Source organism: Cynoglossus semilaevis, chromosome 8 (genome assembly GCF_000523025.1).
Source record: "Cynoglossus semilaevis isolate Cse_v1.0 chromosome 8, Cse_v1.0, whole genome shotgun sequence".
Classification (NCBI taxonomy): Eukaryota; Metazoa; Chordata; class Actinopteri; order Pleuronectiformes; family Cynoglossidae; genus Cynoglossus; species Cynoglossus semilaevis.
Window position 1 is genome coordinate 21643215 of NC_024314.1, and position 5639 is coordinate 21648853.

Genomic DNA, 5639 nt, shown 5'->3' on the forward strand with positions numbered 1-5639 from the left:
TAGTGATAATGTCCTGCCTCACCTCCATCTGACTGCTCTCTCCGCGGACCATCCCCCCACAGACGCCCACATCTGGTCACACTGTACAACAGATGTTGGGTCACATTTACACGGCGTTTCAACAGCGCAGGAGAACAATGATGCATGGCCTCGGCGGTTGTTTGTCCGTGTGATGTACAGTGTGATGTCGGGAGGATGTTTATGCATGAGAACCGCACATGTGTGTGCGCGCGCGCGCGCGCGTATTGACGTGGCAGCTTATTGTTTGACTTCTCCTTATCTTGGCACGCCATGTTAGCTCACATGTGCGACTCTGCACAGGTCTGCTGAGCACACGCCGTAGCCAACACCAGCTTTGTTTGTGCGCCTCCGCTGGTGTTGTTGCGCCTTATCATCGTGCGGCTGTTTGGAGAGGCCCTCTTTGTGCAGTATCTGATCTTAATTTCATGGCTGGATGAATCTCAAGTGCAGCGGCTGCAGGGTTGAGGGATTATCCAGAATTAAAAAGTGTGGGTTTTTTTTTTTTATTAAATCAGCGAGATTCCACAGGACTCCACCAGCACCGACACTACACCTCGGCTCTTTAGCACAGGGGAGAAAAACGAGTGTGTGCTAGGAGTACAAAATGACACAAAATACAGTGATGAAGTATTCACGTGCTGTTAAAAATGTTTACCCTTGAAAATGAGGCGATGAGGAAAGAGATGAAGTGCAACATGGGAGGCCTTGATTGGGGCATTACTGAGGTATTCCGAGCTCCCAGAACGATGTGTTTGCCCCCCCCCCCAAACCCCCACACCACAGTTTTTATGGCTGCAGAACAAATGCAACAGCTGCCCCCATTCCTACACCCATCCACTGCCTGATGGGTGTATCATTCTCTTGGCAGGATGAGTCTGTAACCCAGCCCTGAGTGTTGCACTTGATTCAGCGAACAAAGGGTTGAGATAAACCAAAATATGTCTTTACAGTTTCTTCGAACTGGCGGTTCTGAATATCTGCCCTCCGGTTACAGGAACTCTGGAAAATTGTTAGAGCTCAAAGTTTTACAACACAAAAAAGATGCTAACTTACTCTGTTTTCTTTGATGTAAAGCACACTGAGGTTCCTCATGTGTTGAATTAAAACAAAGCTGCTGTGTTTTATGTGTAAGTGTAATGTACTGTAATTGCTGTTTGTACCAGATTATAGGCCAATATTGTACTGTAATTACTGTTTGTACCAGATTATAGGCCAATATTTGCTAAAACAAATATTGCAATAATGAAATTACATTTTACTAATAAAAGAAGAAGATGTAGACAAAATATGATGAGCAAAATGTACGAGAAATATATAATATTTTAATCGGATTTTTTTGCAAATGTAAAAAAGAGCTGAGAGAGAAGCTAAAAGTAGAGCTAAACTATCTAAAAACTATTCTTATCTGACAACGAATCAGCTCGCGGGGAACAAGGGATGGGTGTAAAACTAGTCAACACAAACTTAGAATTATCTAAAAGCTGGAAATAAAGAGTCAAAATTATAGAAAAATGTAAAAGGGCTTGTACATATTTGGAGAAAAGCTCGACAAACCTTGAGCTAAGTTTCGTTAGCCTGGTATAACAAAATAAGAACAAGTTAGAAAAAAAACTTTTCAAAAGGGTTGAAAATTAACTTTCAACTGTAGACGATGTTTTTCTTCTTCCTCTTCTTCTACATCTTCATTTTTGTTGTTATTCTTCTTAAGGACTGAAAGAGTTCTTAAAACCTTAGTTAAAACATGTCTCCAAGTCTAGCTAACGTTAAGCCCAAATAGACCTGGAGGCAGAATTAAAGTACAAATAAAGTGGGGTTTTTTTTCATTTTGCAAAAACAGCAACTCTACAAGTTTTTTGTAGCAGTACAACGTCTACAACATAGATTACAAATTGCTTAAAGTAATCCCCCCCCCAAACAAAAAACAGCTAATGATTAGCTTGAGGTTGGCATGAGCCGGCAGAAAGTGACTGTTGATAAAGTTAATGGCGTTTGGGTTTTGAAATCTGTGTTTTAGCCCATCAGCAGTTCCAGTCTGGTCTGCATTTCACACTCTTTATCCATGCGTGTCCTCATTAATCCCATCAAAGTCCGTGGCAGCAGCAGCAGCCGCCCCCCTTTGTGCCGATTGTCATGGTTTCTCACAGACACATCATTCTCACGACCTTATTACATGCTTTTCACATCGTCAGCTCTGTTCAGGATTTGACATGGCTGTCCTGAAGTCAGAGTCATTAGTCGATGTGGGAGGCGGGTCTCACCCAAACCCTGACAGACCAACGTTAATGCCCCACAGGTGACAAATGCCCCCCCCCTCCCCGAACCCAATCACAGACTGTTTCATTATGTATGTGCTGTATGTGAGAAACCACAACAGCCACACGGATGATAGATGACTCTTTATTGGATGAATCCAATCGTGGATATTTATGATGACTTTCCATTTGGGAGGAATGGCAGCGGCAGATTTGCGTGTGGTTTGAGTCCATTTACATGTTGAGTGAGTGTTGAGAATATGCAGAGGTCTGTGTTATTCACTACAGAAAATTGACTGGAAATGGAGCAAAACTGAAAGCACAGTTTCTAAATGTCTGGGTCGGGGGCCAATCCTGGCATTTGGGCATGTTTGAAATGGTTGACATTCAGAAAATATTCTATTTATTTCTTACTTTTGGTTAACTTTAATATTTTATTTATATTTTTAGATATTTCCAATTTCCTCTATTCTTTCCTTACTCTGCTAGCTTTAGCTTTTCTGCTACAGTTTCCCCTGCCTTTTAGTGTGTTATAGCTACTTTTCGGAAACTATTTTTGCTGTCCACTGCCAACAAATTTAAATCAATTTTATTTCATTTGGCTGCCCTTTAATTCCATGATATTAAAACAAAATTTAGAAAGTTGACCACTTTATTCCCATAAGTTTTAAACTTTATTTTTCTAACTTACAACTGTTTTACAATTGTTTTGATTTTTTACTCTTTTTTTTTTCAATGTAGCCCTAACCCTTGACCGTACCAAAGCTACAGTGGTGTTTGTTTTGAATATTCTCACATTCTCTCGGGTTGTTGGAATGTTTTTTTCTTTCTCCCAAGTTATCAACTTTGTTCTTATTATTATGGAGTTTTATAAAAGAAGCAGTTGACAGAACATAAACACGTTTTTACATTTGTGGGCTGCAGCACTAAAACCTGTTTTTCGGAGCAGCGTCTGACACATAGTTAATTTTGTTGTGCACTGGGAAATGTTAGACTCCTGGAACCGCGTATGTTTTTGTGTCAGATCTGAGCGCCACGGTCCAGCCTTCACACTCAACTGTCAGTAGCTCTGAGAGGCCTGGAGACAACGGGATCGTTTCAGAGTCTGGACGAGACGTGAAGAAACGCCAAGCTGCTGCGTTTCCAAATCCCTAAGAAATATGTCCTCTCATTTGTACAGAAATATTGGACATGTTTTTAGCTTTCTGTGGTCTTTGTTTTAGACGTCAGCGTGAATAACATTTAGCTCTTTCTGAGCTAACTCCAAGCCAGCTGTTTTAACCTACCTTTCTTTTTTTGACTACCGTAGTTTTTTGACTACCTTTTGGTTGTTTTTTTTAGGGACATCTTCTTGACCCACTTTTCAAAATCTTGTTTAGCTTGGACGTCATTATCTGTGCTTACGCTTAGCAGTTTTTAATATAACATTGTTCGCTTCCTCTGCTACTTTATATATTTTAAAAATTAAAGATAACTTTTTTGTGAACCACCAAGATTCAGTTATTGCTAAACTTTTAGCGATGTCTGAATGCCTTGAGTAAATAGGGAGTTAATTTTGACAACATGCTTTTATATTATTATTTATTGAACATCCTCTCTCTATCCCAGTGCTTCTCAAATAGTGGGGCGGGGGTCGTCAGGGGGTTCCAATGGAATATAGCACATAAGTGTACCACTAGGTGGCAACAACACCCCGCAAAAAATATTTTGAACATTTAAATGAGAGTAGTTTGAAGTTTTACATAATAACTTAATAAAAGTACATAATAATACCTGAGCTTTTGTATTGTTTGCTATTTTACTTCCTCTCTTAAACCTGAATCTCAATGACTGTTTCACCAGAGTCAGGATGAAGCCATGAAACCCACTGTACACTCCAGTAGCCCACAGAGAGGCCCACAGAGAAGCCCACAGAGAGGCCCACAGAGAGAGCTGGGAGAAGTGGATAATTTAGCCGTCTGGATGACACGCCGATCTTCTGCATTTCCAAATCCCCAAACAAATATGTGTTCGGTATTTGTTAGGTAGCAATCCAGGCCGTATTTGTAATTACACCAAACCCCCAGCCTAATCTTTTAAACACGTGTGCCCGAGTCAACGAGTCAAGTCTGCTAATAACCTCCCTGCACCGACCAATCTTCTTGATTAGCGCTCTAATAAACAGTCTCACACCACTGGGATTATCAGCATGTGCTGCCGCGCCAACCTAAATATCCCAGTTAAATTGAAACATATGGATCATTAAAGATGTGATGCAGACCTGCTTGATTTGACTTACAGGTGGGATTTCCTCCACTAAAACTCCAGATTTTCATTTTCTCTCCAAACCAGTGGGAAAGTCCCTGCTTGGAACTGGCTTCTAATAAACCTCATTCTCTATTCACTGTTATTCGCTTGTTTTCAACTAAATTACATCATAGCTTCAGTTTATTGAAGGGAACGGGCAGGAGAGCCGAACAATGGAATGGTGTTTAGTGCTTTTGCCTTAAAGCAAGAACGTCAGCGGTTTGAGTCCCAGCAATAACTGATGTTCTTTTTCCCGAGTTACCACGGTTTCATGTTTTTACTGTCGTCTGGCTTTAACTGAGCCGTGTTAGCTTTACTTTACATTACCTAGCTTCCTTAGCTAACTTTATCGCTTGTTGGACTAGCTGTCTGGTTGTTATCGTGCTTCATGATGGATTTTATTTGTCTTTGAGCTACTTTTCTGTATTAACTAAAACTACTGTATTTCTTAGCCTACTTTTCTATGCTGTACAACTTCAATTTGTTTTTAAATAGCTGATAAACTTTTGTTATTTGTCTCTAGCCATCAGTTAGCATTTGGCTAACTCCTTCCTTACCTCTTCAACTGAACATTATTTTTGCTAAAAGCAAAAAAGCATCTTTATAGTCTTAGTTAATTCTGGTCTCTGAACATTATTTTTGCTAAAAGCTATCTTTATAGTCTTAGTTAATTCTGGTCCTATTTAGGCTATTTTAAATTTATATAAATTGCTATTTCTAGGCTAACATGTAGCAATGTTGATATAGTGTTTAGCTTTTTCCCATGTTGTCTTTTACTATGAATAATTTTTATCAATAAGTGTGATTTTTAAATCATTGAAATCCTCTATTTTGGCTCTTTTTTACGTAATGTTTACATTATAAAGAAAAACGTCTTATTTGTGTCCAAATATATTTGAAGGACACTTTGTTCTGAGCCCCCACTGACCTCTGATGGTTGTGTGAATCAATTGAATGTAACATATGTGTTATGTAAAAAAAAAAAAACAGAATCTAAAGCGATCCATATGCCTCTTTATGGCAAACATACCACATTTACAATAAATAAATAACAAAAATGTGCATGTGAAAATGTATAAC

General features: G+C 39.3%; 1 protein-coding gene across 2 annotated transcripts in view; it reads left to right on the forward strand.

Moving 5' to 3' along the window:
* The window catches only part of sema3aa (sema domain, immunoglobulin domain (Ig), short basic domain, secreted, (semaphorin) 3Aa), a 55079-nt gene that overhangs the window by 28852 nt on the left and 20588 nt on the right, over positions 1-5639 (forward strand). The gene's annotated exons all lie outside the window — the stretch shown is intronic.